Genomic DNA, 24,958 nt, shown 5'->3' on the forward strand with positions numbered 1-24,958 from the left:
AGTCCTTCCAGGCGAGGAGACACTTCACCTGTGGGTCTGTTGGGGTCATCTACTGTATCTCGTGCTCCCGGTGTGGCCTATTGTATATTGGTAAGACCCAAAGTAGATTTGAAGACTGCTTTGCCAAGCACCTATGCTCTGTCCGCCAGAAAAAGCACGATCTCCCAGTCGCCACCCACTTCAATTCTACTTCTCATTTCCATTCCGACATGTCAGTCCCTGGCCTCCTCTTGTGCCGCAATGAGTCAACACTCAGGTTGGAAGAGCAACACTTTATATTCCATCTGGGTAACCTCCAGCCTGATGGCATGAACATCAATTTCTCAAACTTCCGTTAATTGCCCCCCACTTTCACCATTCCCCATTTTCCTCTCTCACCTTACCTCCTTCATCACCACCTTCTGGTGCTTCTCCCCATTCCCTTTCTTCCAATGGCCTTCTGTTCTCTCCTATCGGTTTTCCCCTTTCTCCAGCCCTTTATCTCTTTCGACTACCAACTTCTCAGCTCTTTACTTCACCACTCCCCCTCTCCCGGTTTCACCAATCACCTTGTACTTCTTCCTCCCCTCTTCCACCTTCTCATCTTTTTTTCTAGTACCGATGAAGGGTTTCGGCCCAAAATATTGACTGTTTACTCTTTTCCACAGATGCTGCTAGCTTGCAGAGTTCCTCCAGTATTTAGTGTATGTTGATTAGATTTAAGTTTTGTATTGGCCAAAAGTGTATGAACATGCATTATGTGCAGAATAATCGGTTTAATCCAGACCAGTACGGGATTTCACTTTGGGAGGTCAACTGCCAGAGAAAAATATGTAGTGATTGCAGAGCCTTTGGATCATTTATCTACATAAAGCACCTTGGGTTGCAAGTCAGTAACTCCCTGGAAGTGCCAAGTTGTAAAGAAGGCATTTGGTCTTCATTGATTGGAAGTCACATTTGGAGCATTATGAGCAATTCTGGTCTCCACATTGCAGGATGTTGAGAGACTGCAGGAGAGGTTTATGAGCATGCTGCATGGCTGAGAGAATATTTGTTATGAGGAGAGTTTGGAGCAGCTTGGCTTATTTTCTTTGGAGGGCGAGTGGAGGTGTGAAAGGAGTATATAAAATTATTTAAATCATAGATCAGGCAAGTAGAGTCTTTTACCCACTAAGTGGAAATGTCAGAGGGAGAACTTTTAAGGGACAATTTAAAGCAAACTTAGGAGCTATGTTTTTTTTAACAAAAATCACAGAGGTGCATTGTCAACCATATTGTCAAGGGAGGCAGTTGAAGTTGATAATGTAACGATGCTTAAAGGCCTCCAGAAAGGCACATTAACAGGTTGGGTATGGAGGGAAACAGACCACATGTACACAGGGTTTGTTCCTATGCTGTATCAATCAAAATTAAATGCAATTTTTATATGTAACATAGCTGCACAAAACAATCTTACATTGGTTTAATTTCATATTCACAGTGTTTTGATTACCCTGAACAAGAACCCCTGCACGATAGGGGTACATTAAAAAAATTAGGATGGCGAAAATGTATATTGAGGTAGGTGGTTTATTGCCGGCAAGATTAAATACACTTGATCTGCTGCATTTAATTTAAAATACCAAGTGATCAGATGGAAACATACGAGGTTTATCAGTACAGAATCTTTTTCAACAGTCTAGAGTCAAGGATAACACCTTGCTTTTTTGAGTTTTGAAATATCTGATGAAGTCAATGTATGGCAGAAAATTCTTCGGCAGATGAGACAGGTGTGGGCAGGTAAAAGGTTTTGAAGTGCCACACTCCTATTGCTGCTGCCCACAGAACTCGTATACTCCCAATGCATGGCCTCCTGGTTTTCAATACCATTTAAAAATAAATGCAGATGTTTTCAGTTTCTGCCAACTTCTGACAAAAGGTTTACATCATGAAATGCTAACTTTTTCTTTTTCCACGTATTGCCTAATCGGTTGAGCATTGTTTCGAATAAGCATCTTTTCTGATTTTGTATTTGGTGTAGTTGAAATAAAAAGCCTGAAACATAATTGTTTATTTCCACCCCACCTTCCCTACCGCCAAAACAAAAGAAAAAAAAATGGGAAGAAGGGAAACAGTTTATTTTGGCTTAATTCAGTAACTGCAGCAGCTTCACTAACACCACGTTACCACGTGGAGGCGTCTACATTTCGAAGTGTGTCAGTGTTATGCGAGGTTCAATGTCACGCTTTAAAATACCAAGTTTCAACAAAGGGAAACTCCAATCTCTCCATTCAGCAAAAGCTGAAGCTGAAGCAGAACTAGAAGCGCTTAACAGTCACAGTAACGCGCGCCACTCAAAACACTGGACATAAAGGATTGCAAAAATCTCGGACTTGGTATTGCAAACATCAATTTTTACGAACGTTTATTCTGGGTGGGGAAGAAAATTTGCACCACAGCCACGAACCATCAGGCAGAAACAAAAACAGATGCTTCAAGCACCGCCGACATTACGGCGTCCCTAACCTCACCGCTGACCAGAATAGAAATCATCGACAGCAAATGACTAAATTTTACAGTACAATTGAATAAACGCATTAAAAAATTATTTTTGGGGGGTTTCCCACTAAATCTTCGTTTGCACCCCACCCCCCCGCCATGTCGCTCGGTTTCCCCCACAATGGAAACGGTGCCAAAGGAAGAAAGAAATGAGATCCGGGCTCGGCGCAGGGGAAGGCGGACTAGAAGCAAGAACACGAGAAGCAGGCGGCGCGGACCAATGGCTGCAGGGGGCGGCTCTCGCGAGGTTTGGAAGGCCGGGCCGTTGGGGGTCGGATCCAATCCGGCGTCGAGTTGGGGCAGCGGCGGCGCAACGATCGCGGGTGCGCGTGAGCCGAGTGCTGCGGCCTCGGCTGGTTTGAGGGGACTGTAGGTGACGCTCTCAGTGTATATTTTTGACGTGGCGGCTACGTATCAGCACAGCCATCCACTCCTAGCGCACCGTAATCTGTGACGAGTAAAACTACGTAAGTGGTAAGTGAGAGAGACGGAGGGAGAAGTCAATTGAGAGATGGTGGCACTAACAGCACACGCACGGCATGCACGTAGCATTAATGCAAAGAAGAGAAAGCCGGGTGGGGAATAGAGAGATAGAAAGAGAGGGAAAAGATTAAGGTGGCAATTGCACCGCTCCCCACCCCCACCCCACCTTTCTGCTTCCTCTTTTTTGCAGGGTTAAATTGAGGAGATCGGGATGGGGGGGAGGTGGAAGAAACTAGTGACTGGTGATGAGATCAGACTTTGCAGCCGATCGGTACTTTCAGCTCTGCGTTCAGATGGAGGAAACAGGCTTTTTAAACTCTTCGCGTTTCATTAAAATTAATAAAACCAGCCCCTCAAGTGCATCTTAAGTCCATGGTTAAACCACGGTGGCACAGTGAGAACCGTGATCGTCACTTTTCTTTCCTTTTAATATTCTCCCCATCCTGCAAGTTTGTTTTGGTATGAGTTGTATGATTGTTAGGCTTATAAATACAGAAGCAGATTTTTTTCCCTATCACTTTCTTTGTGGAATATTACAAGCAAAGGCTCCCATCGCTGGAGTGGGTTTATTTTGGTGGCATTTTAACAAATGTCTTCTTTAAAAAAATGTTGCCAATTTTAATTTATTTATTCCTAGTTTGAAATTGCAATTTTCAAGTGAGAAATTAGAAGACGCAATCTGGTGTTTTTTTTTAAAAAATCCTTAAATAGTCGGAGTTAACGACAGCTATCGGGGGAAAACAAGGCTCACCGACCCGTTTGTATGTGTATGTATTTTTGCAAAACAAAATGCATATTTTATTTTTGTTTGAATTTTATGTTTCCCTAACTATTTGCAGTCCCGAAATGCACAACTTGGTTAAATATGGGCAGAAGAGATGTTTAACGGGGTTTCTTTCTTAGTTGCGTGAGATGGCGAATCGCTCTATCACCCGCGCTTTGAATTAGCCCCCGTTTGTGTCGTTGTCAGAGTCTGGTTATTTTATGAATATCTGTGAGTATTTCTCCCACCTCCAAACACTGTAAAGATGACAGAAGAGGTGCTCGCCGTGTCTCCTTTTACTTTAGCCGCCCATTTTTTGTATGTAAGCTCCTGACGTTTGTCCACTTGCGACAACATGATCTGCTACAGTGTAACAACATGACGTTATCCTGGTTAGACTTTGTCACAGAAAATACGATCGAGACTGTCGGTGTGTGCGTGTGAGAGGGAGAGTGAGTGAGGAGAGAGACGTGGAAATTTATTTAAAGGGATTTTGATAGGGAGACACTCGGAGTCTCTGCGCCGTCTTTCCCGCTTTGCCATAAAAAGGAGATTCGGGTCTGGGAGTCACATCGTGGCCAAACAAAACATGTCGGGAAAGGCACAGCACGAAAGTATTCGGCGCCTGGACACAGATTCTTTCAGCAAACTTCACTTCGGGATTGTTTTAAACTATAAAATATCTCGCTTTAAAAATCGAATCTAAATTTAGATCAACGCGTTCTTGATGGAATATAACACCTATTAATGTGCCAGAATTTTTTTGTCTGTTCGGCTTAGCGCAGGGGAGGGGTGACGAGTTAATCTATGTGTTTTATTTTAAAACTGGAATCGGAGCTTTCGACAATCTTCCTTGATGCTTTTGAAACGATTTTCTCCAGTTTCAGTTCCGTTCAACTGAAACGTTTAACTGAGTGGAATCCCTTCTCTTTAAATCTAAGCCGGATCCTCGCGATTCATCTGCCTTGGTCGGAATATTCATGCGTGAAGCAGTTTCGTGTTTTAGGGTAAAAACCAACCGTCGTTAGTCCAAAATCCAAGGCTGCGGTTGTTGGAGCAATTTTTTAAAAAAATTCGGAAACCTAACTGCAACCGCAATAGGGCGGCGAATTTTGTGTTTTTAAAAACAATGAAAGTGAAATGTTGACACTTGGACTCATCTTAATTACTTAAACGTCGTGGTATTTTTTTCTTGGTAGGAGGATGAGAATAAGATAAAATAAGTTTATTTTTGGAGGTTCCCCTTAATTAAAATGGCGGCGGCTTGATCTGCAATGGAAGGTTCTAGAAATGGCGCAGTGTCTTCTGTAGTCTGGTTCGCCAGCACCCTCTTCCTAGTTAGTCTGTGAAATTGCAGTGGAAATGTACTGATGCGGCTCGGATGTAATTATGCAGTTGAACTGCAGGCGCTCTATCGCCTTCCATGTCTTCTATCCTCCCAAGCCCCTTGTGAATTGTGCTTATAAGTGGGAACAAGAGACAGTTTAATGCCAGAGAGTGATAGCTTTAGGTAATATTTACTCCACTTCCCCAAGCAAAGAACTGTCCAGTGGTTTTTTTTTTGTGCAACTGAATCGCAGGCAATTTTTTTCTACCCAAAAGCAATTTAAAATGTTGGAGTACTCAGTGTTGTCATCATCCAACTATAATAAGAAAAAAAGTATTTTGCTGTTTATCTTCAAGAAATTCGGGGGTGATTTCCTACAAGTGGATGTTAGATGTTTGGGAGAGAGAGGAAAAAACACTTAAATTTGCAAGCAGAGTGTTACGGTATTTGGAAATGGATTGCCTAAAAGGATAATGGAACAAAAATGGTCCTAACTTTCGAAACGGCAGTAGATACGTATCGGTAGAAGGAAAATGATAAATTCATTCGCCGTGGGACGAATAGTTTTTCAAACGGTGTCAGTTATTTCCCTCTGTGCTCCTTCGTGCATAGTGTGAATACGATGAAGGTACTGCCGAGATTGCCCTTAAAGTGGCATAGCTTGTTTTTGAAGTGAAAGTGAATTGTCAGTGGCCCTTTTAAGTAATATCGGCAGATTACTTCACTATCACTGAATAGGCAGACGCTATTTCCAATATTTCTATCCTCCAAATTTAAAAAAAGGTGGACTTGCATAAATGAAGACAAGGAGTTATGTAATTAGTTTATGCTCGACCTCCATCGATTTGTCGTTTGCAGCCTTTAAGGAAAAAGAATGCTAATTCTGATATTATGGTAATTGTTTATTTTGAATAAGTTTTGTTAATTTAGTGCTGATTTTTTTTATGGACAGTAGGAGGAATTTGGTAACACTTAAATGACCACTACCTTGGAATAATTTTGAGGTGATTGGTGGGATGTATAGGGGAATGTCACAGACAAGTTTTTTGAAAATATACTGTTGAGTATGAGGAACACCCTGCCAGGGTGGCAAATGACATTATGGACATTTATAAAAGCTCTTAGATAGGCACATGGATGATAGAGAAAAAATAAAGGGGTAAGTGGGAAGCAACACACAAAATGCTGGAGGAACTCAGTCGACTCGACAGCATCTCTGGAAAAGAGTACAGTGGACGTTTCAGGCAGAGACCTTCCAGAGGCTGAAGTTCCTCCAACATTTTGTGTGTTGTTTGGATTTCCTGCATCTGCAGATTTTCTCTTGTTTGTGATTAGACCATTCTTGATCTATTCACTCTATCAGTACAAGGCCCTGTAGGATCTTCATGAGAGAGAGTGCAGTTCAGTTGTATAGCAGTAATCGATCTTAGATTAAAATCGGTTAACAGGTTGGTGTAACACTGTTGGTGGAATGGCCTAGACTGTGCTGTAATGTTCTATGTTTGTGCCAACATGCATGTTAGTGCATCACGTTTGCTGTCAGATGTTAATTTAACAGATCTGTTCCTATGCTTGAAATACACAGTGAATTAAAATTTTATTGCATTTCATTGCCTTGTTTAATGAAAATTTAGTCAGAGGCCTTTACAAAATGGGGTTGAGTGTGTTTACACATGGTTAGAGATGTTCATGACTAAATAGGACTACATTGCAATTGGGAGGAACGTGAAATAGCTTCTCAAAAATTCTAGAAGGGGCCAAATTAGTTGGATTTGTGATTCTAGCAATCTTTGCTTTTCTGTATATCCCAAATTGTTCTGATAGTCATTGTCAAATTGGCTGTCTTTTGGGGGCACAAAACAATCATGAAATGGGCCCTCTATTAAAAACTAGCCAGTAAGGATTACCTAAATGATTTACTGTCTAGTTTTGTAATGGGAGAGGATGGATGGGGGAAAATATAACTCAATAAGACCAGGTCCATAAATTATTGTTTTATGTTAAAGTCTTTATCACCATTTGTCAAATTCACCATCAGTTTCCAACTCTGAGAGAATAGTTTATTTTGCCTGGCAATGTTGCTTATTGAACTATGGTGGTAAGTTCACTGGATTTTTGAGGTCTTTAAATACAGGTATATTTTGAAACATTTGTGTGACAAAATCAATGATCAAGGATATTGGATGAATTCTTGCCTCTTCATTTTAACTTAGAAAGTTATTTTCTAGTGGTGCCAACTGTGGTGTATAGAAAATACCCATTGAGAGAATTAGTTTGCTGAGTTCTAAGTAATCAGATAAAGCTATCAAGTTTTCAATTGTAAAATGCCAAGTAGCAACAATTAAATAGAGAATGAAATGATCATGGTTTATTACAATGGCATTACATTTGCAATTGACTGTAAATTTACATTTTTGGTTTTGCCAAATATAAATTGGCAAGGTGAATTTTGGGTTTGAACCTAGCTTAAAAAGTTAGTCAGATACTCCATAATTAAAACATTTAACTCTTAATATTAAAAGTATTATTTATAAAAATTCTGAAAAAGTACGAAAGGGAGAAGCAATCAATTCAACTAATCCATGCAGGTGTTTTTTTCCCCTGCTGTCTTCCTGCTTTCTCCCCTTTCAGCATTTTGTGTGTGTTGCTTGGATTTCCAGCATCTGCAGATTTTCTCTTGTTTGTGATTAGAGCATTCTTGATCTATTTACTCTATCAGTACAAGGCCCTATAGGATCTTCATGAGAGAGAGTGCAGTTCATTTGGATAGCAGCAATCGATTTGTATTGCTCTCAGCATGGATATGTGGCGCCTGGGTAAATGTATCTTTTTAAACCAGTTATTCAGCTGGATTGGATTATTTCTGGTCAGTATAACCACATAATCTTTAATAACCTTTATGCTGGAGAAACACTGTCATATCTTTATAGACAAGTGGCTAAATGAAGAAAATAAAAAGCTATCTTGGAGCTAATATTGAACTTCAGTGCTTGAAATGTTTTCACTTTTTACTGTAAAGCAGAGTATTTGAAACCAAATCCTCATTTTAAGGCCCCCAGCCAAGTCATGTTCAAGTATAAATTTCATGTTTCTTCTCATTCAGTCATTTTTGGAGGAAACTACTTAATGCTGATGCTGTCAAGGGAAGATGTGTCATTTTAAGGAACCTTTTTTTCCATTGGATACTGGGTGAAGAAAGATAGGTTTGTATGAGCCTGAGTAACGTGCATTTACCATAACCCAGTCAACTATGTACAACAAAAAATAGGGGTTCCAGCGTGATAAACAGATGAACTTGTGTTTTATTATATTTAACCACTTTGTTTTAGGGCTGTAAGTATATGCAGAATCTAATATGAATATGCTTGGAATTCTGTGAAAAATGGAATAAAACAATTTTGAATGGTGAAAAATACTTCTAAATATTCAGATATTGATTGATTTATCTATTTGATAAATTTGTCTTGTTATTTTCCTATATTATTGAAATAATTTTGTTGTCCACCTTGTCTTTTCAACCCCGTGGCCAAGTGGAACAAATTTGGATTAAATGCTCTCAGAACCCTTTATTTATGCACCTCTGTTAATTTTCACCTTTGCTGCTGCTTAATGGAAAACGAGAACAGCTTGTCAAATAACTGAATAGATCATTTTTTTTGATTCATGGTAAATATTTGTATACTCTAAAATTCGGTAATCCGAACAGTTGGGCTGAGTCAGTGATTCATAATAGTCAATCATGACTTTGATTTTTTTTTACACAGCTTGTTATTCTATATGCCCTATCCATTGCCTTGCCATTTTCAAAGATGTGCACATCTTTTATAAGGTGGGCGTTCAAGACTTGTAATACACACAAAAAATGCTGGTGAACGCAACAGGCCAGACAGCACCTATCGGAAGAAATACAGTCGACGTTTTGGGCTGGGAGACTTTTCCTCAGAATTGTGATTATGCTGTTTGCAATTTTTTCCCCTTCAAAATGCATAACTGTCTTGTTGTCTATGCTCATATAATCAGTAGACTAGGCTAGTAATTAATCACTGTTTTTGCTTCCTTTACCCATTTCCTGATAATTATACCTTTCAATAAATATTTGTGCTGCTTTCTCCCCTATAGTCAGGCACATAGCTATTCCAACATCAACTTCTGCCGCTGTGGTGAGCTACCACTGTTTCCCTGTTTGGTATGATGGGGAGGGGGGCTACTGCGCAAGATTGAAGGCAGTTTCAGAAAGTTGTAAAATTAGTCAGTTCTATCTTGTGTACTAGCCTCCGTAGTATCCAAGACATCTGCGAGGAACAGTGCCTCAGAAGGGCGGCACCCACTATTTAAGAACTCCTTCGCCCAGGACAAGCCCTTCTCTCATTGTTACAGTCAGAAAGGAGATACCGAAGTCTGAAGTCACACACTCAGCGATTCAGGGACTGTTTCTTTGCCTCTGCCATCTGATTACAAAATACACATTGCGCCCACGTTCTAAAAAATATATATTTTTGCACTATTTTTAATTTAACTTTATTAGACATACTGTAATTGGTTTATTTTTTAAATATGTATTGCATTCTGCTGCTGCTAAGTTAACAAATTCCAGGACATATGCTGGTGATATTAAAACTGATGGTGTTTCATTGATATGAAGTTTTTATTTCTTCCCCATGGAAGCATTACCTGGTTTCTTAAAATAGCTGGCCATTTTTTCAAAATGGTCATCTAAGCATTTTATATGTGCAGCAGTTGCTGTCCATTGATTTGGTTCATCAAAGATCATCATTCCTTCAGTTACACATGACATTCCTTTCACAAATCTCTGCTGATTGTTTATTAACTAAATCCAAATTTTGTACCACTACATCAATGAACATTTTCAATTTTGTGCAGAGAGGCTATGGGGCACTCATGCTCCCAAGGTGAACATAAGTGTAAGAGAATGAAGTAAAGGAAATGATTTAAAAGATATCCACATTGTATTAAGGACCAGAATAAATGTTTGATATTGAGTTAAAGTACTATTAATGGCTAACTGGGTAAGATGACAAAACTAGACAATTAATGGACCTCTTAATTGTACCCTGTGGCAATTCTTACGAAGGCTCTTGGTGTCATTGGATGATGGCAAAATATTTGAAATTCCTTCTAATTTCTCAAATAAAACTTCTTTGAGATGCAGCTGCTATTGTAGGGTATACAAAGGACTCAATTTTTTGAAAATTCAAAGCTGTCACTTTATAGTTATAGAGATTGGAAGCATTTTCAAGTGGGTGACCTCTGTGGGTAATGGGTTCATGAAAGGCCAGTGTGATACAATGCACTATGGACTGGGGCGGGGAGGAAGGGAGAACAACACTTTCATAAAAGGAATGGAGAGAGATGTAGTGAAATTTTGAGATTTGTTGAGTATGGGTTGAGTGAGTCTGTGTCTCGACTATAGATACTTGTACTCAAAGGACTTAAAGAAGTATTATCTTTTATGTCTCAAGAACAGGAGTGCAAACACAAGCTATTTAAATCCCTGATTGGGCCAGACCTTGAATAGAATGAATATTTAAGGACAGTTCCAGTTAAGAAACATCGGCTTTCAATGGAGGGGAGTGTGCGACATAGGAGAGTGATACTTGGTCTTTGAAGATATTACTGCAAGGGGAAGTGACATGATTCAAGTGCCTGGAATTCAGTGAGGGTAATTTAGTAAAAGTTTTCAAATTAGGGGAATAAAAGAAAGCTATTTTTTTTAAGTGATTGTGGAGCATAAGATTAGGGGACATAGTCTTGTAAATTTAGTGGACCTGTACAAAATACTTCTGCGAAGTGTTTTTGAAATTGGAAATTAACTCTAATCTGTAAGTGGGTAGTAATTGATTTTCTTTTAATTCTAAGAATTTATTAAATTATTGCGAGATGGAGGAAAACAATGTATTAACCAATCATATTCTCCTGAATATAACTGAATAGACACAAACTGATGAGCATGTTCCTCTGCTGCTAACAATAAAGAATGCAAGCAAGTGGATGATACCGATTGTAAGCTTTTTCCAGGATCATTCATTTGCAAACTTCATAAATGGTTTAAACAAAAAAATTACAAAATAATTGAGAGTGATTATCCTTAATATTTAACCTTTAAGTATAATGTGGAGCTTGAAAAGAAAAAGAAGTGGAAACTCAAAGTGAAAATGCCTTTTATTAGAGACATAGTTGTGGGAGCCTAGTTATATCACTTTGGATTTTGTTGCTGTGATGCCCAAGACAGGGTTTTCAAGTTAATATACATGGCTGCTCAGTGGGAAGTAAGATTTCTGCTCCATAGGTGCTTGGTAATTATCTCCATTAAATAGTGCGACTAGTTTCTCTTTCAATTTCATTAGAAACACTGCTAAATTCTCTCCTCCATGATACCTGATTAGAAACAAGTGAACCCAGTGCATCAACTAGAAAAGATCATTTTTTAAGTGTCACTGGCCGGGTCCAAAGTCTTTCCACCATCTGCAAGACACAAATTGAAAGCAAAATGACTCAATGAATGTAAGTCTAAAAATATTTATTCAGCACTATCAAGGATGAGACACCACTTGTTTCATTCATTTTCTTCACTATTTGCTAGGTTCCATCTGTAAAATATACTGCAGTAGAGCTATTAGGACTTGATGTTTCAATCCCTAGGGTAAGTGGGCACCCTTGATGGCAGTGGGCTTGGAGTGGTGACAAGGAGGGAGGGTAGGTATGTCATCGGGGTCATCAGGTGGGCACCCTCCTTCTCTGACATTTTGTTGATAAGCCTGCGACGTCTCCAGAGGGCTCAACGGTGCTACCTGGCATCCCAGATACACCCCCCTCAGTTCCATACCCTCCTGCCTTCATCTTGCAGCCCAGTTGTTGTCTTTCCTTTTAATCGAAATTCAATTGCTGTTTTCTTCTGCTGAGTTTGACAAGGACTTGATTGCTTGTTGGAGGGAGTGACCCCTCACCCCGATCTTCTTCAGTAGACTGGTCGTAGGTGTAGCAAAGAATCCCCTGCGTCCCACTTCTACGGGGAAAATCTTGGTCTTCCAGCCATTCTGGGCAGCTTCAGTTGCCAGTTCAGAGTACTTGGTCTTTTTCCTCTCAAGCTTCTTCGACACCATCTTCCCATGGTACTGTCAATTCCACAACATATGCCAGCTTGGCTGTTGTGGACCACAGGACCATGTCTGGCCGCAGTGTCTGGGGGAAACACAAGCTTTTTTTTCCAGGTCCACGGCCATTTTCCAATCCCAAGCAACCTGCAGAATGCTTACATCTTTTGATGTTATGTGGTGCCCTGGAGGTTGGCCTGCTGGTACAAATCGTGTGATGTGGACATTTCCTGCCGATGTTTGTGGGAGAGCATTTGTGATGATTCGCCTCTGTTCCAAGATTGATGCCAGCTGTCTGAGAACTTGGTTATGCTGCCAAGTGTACTGCCCCTGGATGAGGCTCGTGGTGCATCCTGCTAAAATGTGCCTTAGTGATCCAGGTGCTTGACAAAGAGAGTAAGCGGGGTCTTCTCCCCACCACTGGTTCAGGTTCTGGGGTGTGGGTAGGAGGTCATAAGTGGCTCTGATGACTGAACTTAGCTGAGATCCTGCCATCTCCCAGATGTCACACCAGCTAAGTTTCCTCTTTTCCAGGTTCTCCCAATTAGTCCAGTGGCCCTGCTTGGTCATTGAGATGGCCCTGGCATGTTGCTCTGCCTCCTCCTGTCAAAGCTTCCTTAACAATATTTATTTGAAACTTTGTCCAATTAGAGTCAAGGGGACAGTGGTGTACAGAATGTGAATACCACAACTTGCAGATTCTCTTGTTACAACGTGATTTCAAAGCTTATCTTTGCCCATCATTGGATAAAAATCTTTGAATTTACCTCATTACACCATAGAACATTACACAGACAGCCCACCCTGCAAAAACTCATTTCAGGGAGGTAGCATCATCAATTTGCGGGAGACTCCAGGAACTTCCGGGAGAGGTGGGATGTCTGCAATAGAGTAGCTCCTTAGCAGCTAGCCAGCTAGTTTAAATAATGTTAGCTATGCTAATGAATGAATGACACCTGTTAAACTCACCTCAACATGTCTTTTACAGTCTTAACCCACCATGGGCAATAGAAATGTCACTGTTGCAAACAGTGCAGTGAGCAACACTGTCATTATTTTTGACCCCTATTAGGCAGGGGTACACTTTAGTGTAGTCTGGGATGACGTACGTTTTATTTTGTTTGGAACACTCTGCCATGGCTCTCCCGCGCTCTCTCTCGCTGGCTCTCAAAAAAATCAATTTCCGGGATATTGTATATAATTTCTGGGCATCAGGGAGCCGCTATCAATATGCGGGAGAGTTCCAGGAGAGGTGGGATGTCTGCATTACAGCACAGAAACAGGCCTTTGGCCCTTCTTGGCTGTGCTGAACCATTTTTCTGCCTAATCCCACTGACCTGCACCTGGACCATATCCTTCCATACACCTCTCATCCATGTACCTGTCCAAGTTTTTCTTAAATGTTAAAAGTGAGCCCATATTTACCACTTCATCTGGCAGCTCATTCCACACTCCCACCACTCTCTGTGTGAAGAAGCCCTCCCAATGTTCCCTTTAAACTTCTTCCCCTTAAAACTGTATTCAAAACTGAGCTGGATCTGGAAGTGAAGCCTGAGAATTTAGTAACCTGGGGATTTGTCAGCACCATTCTGTACCAAGATGCAGACATGTCAGTGTCATCCAATTTGGGATTCCCATGTGCATTTTTTTGTGCTTAATTTTTGTTTTTCTTCTTAAGTTTTGCAGCACAGAGTAAACTTGCTGCATTTGTGTGTATTTACACAATGGAATATGCTTAGGTGAACATGGCCCAAGTTTGATTCCATTTATTTGAGTTGAATGGAAGGACTATGAAGAACCCAAAAAATTCAAAGTATTTTTGTCTTTAACTTGGTCTGTTCAAATATGAATAATTTTTCTAGTAGCTTGAGTATTGTGTTAAGGGACTTTTAATCATTAACTTTTAAATCATGTACAAAACAGTTGTTGCCTGTTGGATTTTTCTCTAGCTTTGCTGGTATTTTTTTGCACGGCCATATGCCAGTACAGTATTGTGCAAAACCTCAACGTTGTAAAGGTGTGAATATTTTGGATTAGCTTGTCTGTCATCAGTGTAGACGCCCATGGATCTGGAAAATGTTTTGTTTACTTACCCATATGGCTGGTTTATTGAGTGCAAGCAGCAAGTTTCCACTAACCAATTATGTTTTACTATTTCTAATTAAGTGTCATTTAGGATTTGGATGTAGCAATGCTGATCAATGAACTGGTATGAGCTGAGATTGACAATGGCTTAATACAGGAGTTTTAAACATGAGTAATGTAAATGAAAAATATGAACTCATTTTTAGTAGTTTCTGAAAATAGAGTAAGTTCAGATGCTTACACGTGCGGTATTGTGTTCTGTTCTGCTTGCCTCATTTTCGGGAGAACACAAAAACTTTAGCGGGGGTGTAGTGGATAGTGGAAACTTGCCAAGATTAGAGAGCATGTCTTATGAGATATACAACAAATACTGTAGTTAAACATACAGTATAATACCATTGGTGTTGTCATAAATAGTGTGTTGTTCAGAAGTCTCACAGCCTGGGGGAAGAAGTTGTTACCGAGCCTAACATTATCTGCATTTTCTGTGCAAGTTAGTTTTCATTAGAATCACTCAACTTGATGGTGACTTGACATTTGATGGAAAACACGAGCCTAAGGTGAAGTTAAAGTGACAGTTCCTGCTGTTTTCTGATAAAGTATCATTTCAAAAGCTGCTTGTGGAGAAGAAGTCGAGGGGAAAGCAGTCTAATGGTTGGAGTCATAGCTTGCATAAAGGAAGACTTATGGTTCTTGGTAATTAATCAATCTTTTCTCACAACGTAAGTGTACGAGTTTCTCAATGACTTTCCTACTAGAAATGGAGAAATCTTCCAATCATTGCACGATGTTCATTTGCAACAGCTCTGGTAATGAACTATTCTTCTCCAGCATGCAGAAAAACCAAGAGAACATTAAACACAGTCTGTTAAAAATTTATGGCAGAAAATCATAAGAAAGTAACCTACAACTTACATGTGATTTTCTGTGGCATTCCTTTCTGGACCCTTCTGTGATTGTTGTCCCATTGGTCACCATTATTTAGAAATTTACTTGGACAATTCACAGGTACCATGGCTACAAAAGCAGATCAGAGGTTGGGAATCACATTACATATCACTTGCCTTCCAACATTAAAACTTTACTGAATTAAGCCTTGTGGACAATAGAGTATGATGGAATATTATCCACTTGCCAGGGTGAAAATGATTCCAACAATAGAGTAATTCAGTGTCATTCAGGATTTAAAAAAAAGAGCCTCTTCAATTGATACCTAATTTACCATCCTGAACATTAGCAACAGACACAAAATACTGAAGGAACTTGGCAATTCAGGCAGTTTCTTTTGGGGAGTGGACATCTTGAGCTGAGACCCTTTATTGGGATTGGAACTATAGGAGGCAGAAGCCAAAATAAGTTGCAGGGAAGGAAATGAGTACAAGCTGGTAGGTGCGGGCCAAGACCTTTCATCAGTCCTGATGAAGGGTCTCGGCCTGAAACGTTGACAGTGGGCTCTTCCATAAATACTACCTGACCTGTTGAGTTTCTCCAGCATTTTGTGTATGTTGCTTGGATTTTCAGCATCTGCAGATGTTCTCTTTCTTGTTTGTGACAAGCTGTAAGGTGATAGGTGAAGGGGAAGGAAGGTTGGTGAGGGAGAGGAGATAGGTGGAAGAGGTAAAGGGCTAAAGATGAAAGAATCTAATAGGAGGGCATAGTGGACCATGGAAGAAAGAAAAGAACTTGTGTAACCAGGAGGAGGTGATGACCAAGTGAGAAAAAGGGCTGAGAGTGTAACCAGAATGGGGAATGGAAACACTTTACTTTTCCAGAAATCCAAAATGTTGACTTTTCCCCCCTCCATCAGTGATGCCTGACTTGCTGAGTTTCTCCAGCATCGTGTGTTGCTCAAGATTTCCAACATCTTCAGAATCTCTTGTGTTTATGACCCTAAACAGTAATTCCCTTTTCTATTCTCAAAGACATATCATTTTAGCTAAAGTGAACAACAGTAAACAGCTTTTATATATACATTCTCTTTAACTATGAAGGGCGAGGGCAGCAGGCATATGGGACTGTCACTTGCAAGGTTTCAGCTGGAAACGTCGACAGTTGTTTTCCTCCTACAGATACTGCATGACCCGATGAGTTCATCCAGCAGACTGTTTATTGCACCACCTACAGGCTTTCCTTCAAGTTGAAAATTTTTCTTCCTGGAAGTATGTTTTAGTTCCTTTTTCATTATCGGGTCTAAATCTTGGAACTCCCTACTCAATAGCAGGTACGCTTACGTGTAAATTATTTTCTTTTCTGAATGGTTAGTCTGAGGTATAACTGTTTGCTCAACATTCTGAGCTTCCCTACTATTAGTAGCGTTTCACTCAGTGGCCACTATATTGGGTAATTCGTACATTTGCTCATTAATGCAAATATCTAATCACTCATTAATTCAAATACCTAATCAGACAATTGTGGCAGCAATTCAAATGTATAAAAGCATACAAACATGATTAAGAGGTTCAGTTGTTGTTGTTTAGACTGAAACAAATATCAGAATAAGAAATAAATCTCTGACTTTGACTGTGGAATGATTGTTGGTGCCAGATGGGGTGGTTTGAGTATCACAGAAACTGCTGATCTCCTGGGATTTTCATGCACAAAAGTCTGTAGAGCTAACGGAGAATGGTGTGAAAAACAATAAGCATCCAGTTGTGTGGATGAAAACACCTTGTTAATGAGAGAGGGCAGAGAAGATTGGCCAGACTGGTTCAAGCTCACCAGGAAGGTAACCGTAATTCAAATAACAACGCGTTACAACAGTGACAACAAGAACATTGAACCTTGAAGTGATGGCCTGCAAAAGCAGAAGAACATACTGAGTACACTCCTATACCAAATAAAGTGACCACTCAGTGAAAATATGATTAGGTGCTTTGTTTTGCTGTGTGTATTTGCACATTGGAACATCAAGGACCTTTGTGCTGCTTTACATGATTACATTGCTATTGTGCTTTTTGAGACGAACCGAGGTTTCACATTTCTGTGTTTTAATTCCAACTTGTTTCTGTACATCTTGGTATGCTGTCTTCAATAAGGAAATTTGGGATTGTATCAATGAATTAAAAATTGGTTTATTATTGTTATATGTATCCAAGAATAGTGAAAAACTTGAATATGTTTCATAAAGACTAATTCATTACAGCATCACATTGAGGTAGTATGAGCTCAAACAATAACAGAATGAAGAGTAACACCTACGGAGAAGCTCAGTGTTGGTGGACAATGAGGTGCAAGAACACAATGAAGTAGATTATGAGGTCAAAAGTTCATCGTATAGTACTTAGAAACCATTCAACTATACAATAACAATGTAGTACAGATGCACATTCCTTTATCCGAAATTCTGAAATCCAAAAAGCTCTGAAAACCGAAGTTTTTTTTTGCCAACAGCTGACGTCACTCAAGTGTGATGTGGCAGCACTAGCAGAGGCCGCCAGACGTCAGTTGTGGCTCAGCGCTCGTACTGGTTACACGTGCATTTGCTGTTCACTGATATTTTGTGTTCACTGTTGACTTTGTGTTTAATTTCACTGTGAAAATGTCAAAAAGAGCTGCAGATACCCCTGTGGGTAACAATGAGAAAAAGAGAAGGAATCTTCGCTATCAATAATGCAGACAGTGGAGTTATTGCAGAAGCTTGATCGTGGTGTGTCTGTGCGTCGTTTTACTGAAGAAAATAGTGTTGGAACTACCACTGTATATGATTTAAATAAACAGAAAGACAAGTTATTGAAGTTTTATAGTGACAGTGACATTCTACATTTATTCCAATAAGTCGTTTATCATGTGTTTAATTCGGTTCGTTAGAAGCTGTATATTTTTTATGTTTTATTGAATGTTTTTATTGAAATAAAATTTCTTCTTGTCATTATTCCCTAAACAATACCGTATAACAATTATTTACATAGCATTTACATTGTATGAGGTATTATAAGTAATCTAAAGATGATTTAAAGTATACGGGAGGATGTGTGCAGGTTTGGTGTGCCGCTGGGTCCTAAAGTCCACTGCACTGAGACAGGTTAAATAAGGGACTTGAGCATATGTGTTTTTTGGTATCCGAAAAATTCTGAATTCTGAAATGCAACTGGCCCCAAGGATTTCGGATAAGGGATTGTGGACCTGTAGTTATTTCAAAATGACATGGGACAAATATGAAATCATAAGTACTTCAGTTGTATTTGGCTAAGTGTTTTAATATTTTTCATTTGAAGATTTTTTTTGTTTTCTAAAATATCTAAATCTCAAGGCTAACTGGAAATGTTCCAAATCCTTGACAAGTTTGACATTTGCAAATCCTGAATGAAAGAGCAATACATATCTTCGTCTGGATATTGTCTGACTTTCAGGACAATTCTGGGGTGCTAGTCTTCCATGTACAACTTGCTGTTTTTCATGGTGGTTCAGGCTTTGGGATTTGCAGGCTAAGGATAAATGTCGCAAAAGGAAAAGTATGTCGTATCTGGAGTTTCTCCGGTTAGTGGACGATTTCCCTCCACGCCTCTGACGTAGTGGGGAACCATGTACGCGGCAAGTTACAGCAATGGTTTGCCATTGCCTTCTGCTGGGTGAGTTTCCAAAGAGATCACCAGCTTGTAACCCAGCACAGTTGGAGAGTGTGCAGGGGAGCCAGCTGGATTCGAACTCAGGACCTTTCATTCCAAAGTCCGGCACTGATGCCACTATGCCACATTAATGTATTTCACAGTAAATCCAAGGTCGATTGGTGGTGGAGATATAGAAGTGATCAGGTGGTGATGGATGATCTATCAATAAATGGATTTTTTTTGGTCCTCTATTGTCATAGTTTTAGTGTTGCTTTATCTGTATGCAAATCTGCCATAAGACAGAAGAATTAGGTCATTCAGCCCATTGAGTTTGCTCCGCTATTCTATCATAACTGATACATTATTCCTCTCAACCCCATTTGCCTGCTTTCTCTCTGTAACTATTTGATGCCCGGACTAATCAAGAACCTATCAACCTCCACTTTTAAATATACTCATTGACTTCTTGGCCCTCACATTGTCTGTGGCAATGAATTCTACAGATTTACCATACTGTGGCAAAAGAAATTCCTCCACATCTTTGTTCTAACTGGACATTCCTGTATTCTGAGGCTGTGCCCTCTGGTCCTGGACTTGTCCACTATGGGAAATATCCTCTACATATTCACTATGTCTAGACCTTTTAATATTCATAGTGTTATGTTTTGTAATTTAAAAACATTAAACTAATTCAAAGGAAAACAAGGGAGCCCAAAATGTGAGTCTAACTTCATGTTTACTTTAAGTGAGATGAGGACTTTATCACATGGTAACGTGATGACATACAATTTCTGCATTTGTACATATAGCCCATATTGAATTTTTTAAACAAACAAGAATACTTATTCTCTCTCTCTATATATATGTATGTGTGTATTTTATATACACACTCAAATATTAAATACGCAACAGATAGATTTCAATGAGATCATACCTCATTCTTCCAAACTCCAGCAAGTGAGGCCCAGAGCCTTCACACAGTCCTCATTAACCATTTAATTCCCAGAATCATTCTCGTGACCCTCTTCCAATGCTAGCATGTCTTTTATTTGGTAAGGGGCCTATAACTGTTCACAATACTCCAAGGGTGTATTACTTCATAGTCTCAGCATTACATTCTTGCTTTTATATTCTAATCATCTCAAAACGAATACATTTGTCTTCTTACCATTAACTCAACCTGCAGGGAATCTTGCACAAGGATTCTTGTCATTTTACACCTCTGACTTTTGAATTTTCTCCCTGTTTAGAACATAGTTTATGCTTTGATTCCTTCTGCCAAAGTGCATGACCATACACTTGGTGACATTGTATTCCATCTGCCACTTCTCTGCCCATTTTCCCAATCTGTTGAAGTCCTCCTTCTTCAATACTACATGCTTGTACACCTATCCTCATCTCATCTGTAAACTTGGCCACAAAACCATCAACTCTGTCATCCAGATCATTGACTTATAACATGAAAAGAAGTGGTCCCAATACTAACCCTTGTGGAACACCTAATCACTGGCAGCCTATCAGAAAAGGCCCTTTTATTCCCACTGTTTGTCTCCAGCCAGTCAGCCAATCTGTCTTCTGTAATACCATGAGCTCATGTTAAGTAGCCTCATGAGTGACACCTTGTCAAAGGCCTTCTGAAAATCCAAATAAAAAACATCCGTTGACTCTCCTTTGCCTATTTTGCCTGTTATTTCCTCAAAGAATTCCAACAGGTTTGTCAGGTAAGATTTCCCCTTAAGGAAACTACTCTGACTTTGACCTATTTTATGTGCCTCCAAGTACCCTAAAACCACATCCTTAACAATCAGCTCTAACATTTTCCCAACCACTGGCCCATAATGTCCTTTCTTCTGCCTCCCTCCCTTCTTAGAGTGGATTGATAGTTGCAGTTTTCCAGAACCATTCCAGAATCTAGTGGTTCTTGAAAGATCATTACTAATGTCTCTGATTTCTTCAGCTACCTCTTTCAAAACTTCAGGGTGTTGTCCATCTGGTCCAGATGACTTTTCTACATTCAGACCTTTCAGTTTCCCAAGCACCTTTCTCCATAGTAATAGCAATTACACTCACTTCTGTCTCCTGGCACTTTGAATTTCTAGCATGCTGCCAGTGTTTTCCACTGTGAAGACTGATTCTGTGGATTCTGGCTAATTGGGACACATAGAGACCAGTACATTTTGGCCCAATAGGAAGCTGCCCCAATTAGCTGAAGTTCCTTGGAAATAGTAAACAAAGTATACAATAGACAGTCCATTGTTTAACTGAGTAACGTATTAGGTATTTACATGAAATGCAGAACAAATTGGAACATTACCAAGATTACTGGTGGTTGTTTGTCATATCCTATGATGACAGGAAATCTTAGCAGGAGAGTTTATAAAGTGGAAAAGCTGTTATACTGGGTCTGTTCCACTGCCTCGAGCTTGGATGTCTGGGTTTAGTGGGATGAGTAGACTGGTGTCTTACCTGGTTGTAGTGGGTGACCATGACAACTACTTCGTCTTGTCATGCCCTTTGTTATGTTATGTTGTAGAATTGCTCTCCTTACCATTAGATCTTATTGTAGGTCTCATATGCTCAGTCCACCAGAGCTGACTTCTCATGCTGGGACAGGCCAGGGGTGAGAGCTGAGTGTTGGGACCAAAGGTAACATTCAGGATGACTGTTGATACCTTCAAATTCTTGGTAATTTTTTTAACTTGTTGAAGTAGTGAAATGGTTTCATTTTCACTCCAGGCTGTTTCTGACATATCCAAACTTGAATGTTTGAAATTGTAGTAAATGAAACAATTCTGAATTGTCTTACTGCTTGCTTCTCGCCAACTATCAGCCACAAATGTCACTGTATTTTGAACACAAATGTACAGAGTTGATGTTATTTAAAAAGCCGATTGCTCTAAGCACAGTGTAGTGCAAATGTATGCGACTGATGCTCGTTAGAAACTGTCAGGCAACAGTCTCCTGTCCCATTTAAGTGGCATGGTGTCCCAAATAAACAAAGGGAATTCCAGCTGTTTTCTTGTTTCCATTTTCGTTGTTTTAAGAGTTGTCCCAAATAAATGACTGCCCTGATTCACCGTTGGCCTAATTAACCAGATTGATTTAAGTTCGCCTGCCATTTTTTCCTCCCCCATTACTACCTCTCCAGCATCTTTTTCCAGTGATCTGGTATCCACCCTCACCTCTTTTTTTACTTTTTATATTATTTGCAAAAACTTTTGGTATCCACTTTTATATTATTGGCTAGATTATTTTATTTAGATAAGTGAAGAGAATATTCATCACAGTCTTGATTTGTTCCTTGTTGATGTTTTGGAAAGTTCGGATATGATTCACTTCTGATATCCAGCTCGTACAGCACAGTAGTTATATGATATGTTGTTTTAAGCTTCTGGTCAGTTGTGTTCCCTAGATATTTGGCAGTGGGAATAGAGCTGAATGTCAAGATGAGTAATCATACAGTCATAAGTATTAGGCCACAATCAGATACTGTACACTTGCGACTATCTCTTGGTAAATACTTGAGCCATTAGAAAATGTTGTTACCGTTTCTTTCGCATGATGATAACTGTTATGAGGATTTGAATGGTAGAATTTTTTTGACACAGAAATGCCATTCAGCCAATTGAGTCTCAATTTAGAACTATATTTGCTGTGGCAGAAAGGATTCAAGGAAATGTTACAAATTTAACAATAATTTGAATCTGATTATTTTAAAAGCTTCAGAAAGCCCCAAGGTGCTAGAGAAGTGCTTTAGAAATAAAAATCAACTTCAGGCCCCATGATATTAGAGGACTTGACCAAAAGCAAATTGTGAGGGAGTTCAACTTCCCTAATATTGATTGACATCTCCTGAGTACAAAAGATTTGGATGGGGCAGGAAGGATCCCTGACTCAATATGTAGATAGGCTGACCAGAGGAGAGGCCATATTGTATTGGTACGAGGCAATGGACCATGTCAGGTGTCAGATCTCTTAGTTGGAGACAGAGATCACAACTCACTGACATTTACTATAGCCTTGGATAGGGATAGGAGCAGATATTTTTGGTAAATATTTAATGGGGGGGAGGGAGGAAGAATTATAATGTTAGTAGGTAGGAACTGTGGAGAACAAATTGGCAACAGATGTACTTGGGGGAACGCACATCAAAAATGTGGAAGTTGATCAGGGAGCACTTGATGGGGGTGGGTCTGGATAAGTTTGTCCCATTGAGTAAGGAAAAAATGGTAGGGTGAAGGAACCATGGTTGGCAAGAGAAGTGTAACATCTAGTCAAGAGGAAGAAGGAATCGTACTGAAGGTTTAGGAAGCAAGAATGGAGTTGGCAAGCTAGAGGAAAGAATGAGAAGACCTAGGTAGAAGGAGGCAGAGGAGCTATTTAATGAATACTTTGCTTCAGTATTCACCATGAGAGCGATGTTTAAGTTCACACTGGTCTCATAAAACATTCTGATATGCTTGAACTGTTGATATTAAGAAAGTGGACGTCTTAGAACTTTTGAAAAGTATTAGTATGGATATGTCCCCGGGGCTGGATGGAATATACCCCAGGTTACTACAAAAAGCAAGGGAACAGATTTTTGGGCTTTTGGTGATGATCTTTGTTTCCTCACTATCACAGGATTAGTCCCAGATGATTAGAATACTGCAAATGTTATTCCTTTGTTCAAGAAAAGGCGTAGGGATAACCCAGGGAATTATAGACCAATGAGTCTTAATCAGTCGTGGGCAAATTATTGGGGAAGTTTCTTACAGACAGGATTATGAGAATTTGGAGAAGCCTAGTTTGATTAGGGGTAGTCAAAATAGCTGTGCGAGGGGCAAGACATTCCTCATGAGCCTGATTGAATTCTTTGAGGATGTGACAAAACAAGTTGGTGAAGGTAGAGCGGTGGATGTGGTATATATGGATTTTAGTAAGGAGTTTGATAACGTTCCACTTGGTAAGCTCATTTAGAAAGTCACGAGCCATTGAGTACAGGGAAACTTGTCCGTGTGTATAGAGGATTCTTGGGCAGTATAAAGGAACAGAGGGATCTTGGGGTCTTGAGATCCGTTAAAGTTGCCACACAAGTTGATAGGGTTGTTGAGAAGATGTATGGTGAATTGGCTTGCCCATAGAAGGCAGAGGGTGGTAGTAGATAGAGAATACTCTTCCTGGAAGTCAGTGACTGGTGGTGTTCCTGTGATCTATCCTGCTTTTCCTGATTTAAAAAAAAATATATATAAGTGACTCAGATAAGGAAGTGGAAGGGTGGGTTAGCAAGTTTAATGGCAGGATTCTTGGGCAATGTGGAGGAACAAAGGGATCTTGGGGTCTTGAGACAAGTTGATAGGGTTGTTGAGATGGTGTATGGTGAGTAGTCAGGGAATTGAGTTCAAGAGCTACAAGGTAATGTTGCAGCTCTATAAAACCCTGGTTAGACCACACTTGGAATATTGTGTTCAGTTCTGGTTGCCTCATTATAGGAAGGATGGAAAAGCTTTTGGGAAGGTGGTGCAGAGGAGATTTACCAGGATACTTCCGGGATTAGAAGGCGTGTTTTATAAGTTAAGTTTAGTGAGCCAGGGCTTTTCTCTTTGGAGGGAGGAAAGATGAGAGATGACTTGATAGAGGTATACAAGATGATAAGAGGTATGGATAGAGTGCATAGCCAGAGACTTTTTCCCAGAGCAGATATAGCTATAATACAAAGAGATATAATTTTAATATGATTAGAGGAAAGGGTGAGGGAGATGTCAGAGGTAAATTCTGTACCAAGAGCCGTGGGTGCATGGAATGTCCTGCAAGAGGTGGTGGTAGAGGCAGATACATTAAGGGCATATAAGAAACTCTCAGAGAGGCACATGGATGATGGAAAAATGGAGGGCTATGTTGGAGGGAATGGTTAGATTGATCTTAGAAAAAGTTAAAAGGTTGGTCCAACATTGTGGATCGAAGGTCTTGTACTGTGCTGTTATGTTCTCTGTTCTAAATTTTAACCTGATAGTAGTCCAGAGGGAAAGGTACATGGTAGGGAATTGCAGAGCTATGTCAGAAGCAGAATCAAGTTTAATATCACTGGCATATGTCGTGAAATATGTTACGTGGCAGCAGTACATTGCAATACATAATAGAAGCT

The 24,958-nt window shown here is 39.8% G+C and overlaps 1 protein-coding gene across 7 annotated transcripts in view; it reads left to right on the plus strand.

Moving 5' to 3' along the window:
* Positions 1 to 2,842: 2,842 nt before the first annotated feature.
* LOC134344484 (cAMP-responsive element modulator-like) overlaps positions 2,843 to 24,958 on the plus strand; it is a 78,226-nt gene continuing 56,110 nt past the window's right edge. For 3 of the 7 annotated variants that reach the window (XM_063044368.1, XM_063044370.1, XM_063044367.1), the window contains exon 1: positions 2,843 to 2,991. The gene's annotated coding sequence lies outside the window, so the exon portion shown is untranslated. Of the gene's footprint in view, positions 2,992 to 3,751; positions 3,768 to 3,887; positions 3,995 to 16,357; positions 16,509 to 24,958 lie in introns of those variants that run through there. The other 4 variants (XM_063044372.1, XM_063044374.1, XM_063044371.1 and 1 more) reach the window with 4 other exon arrangements.

This window comes from Mobula hypostoma, chromosome 3, assembly GCF_963921235.1.
Source record: "Mobula hypostoma chromosome 3, sMobHyp1.1, whole genome shotgun sequence".
In the NCBI taxonomy this organism is placed as follows: domain Eukaryota; kingdom Metazoa; phylum Chordata; class Chondrichthyes; order Myliobatiformes; family Myliobatidae; genus Mobula; species Mobula hypostoma.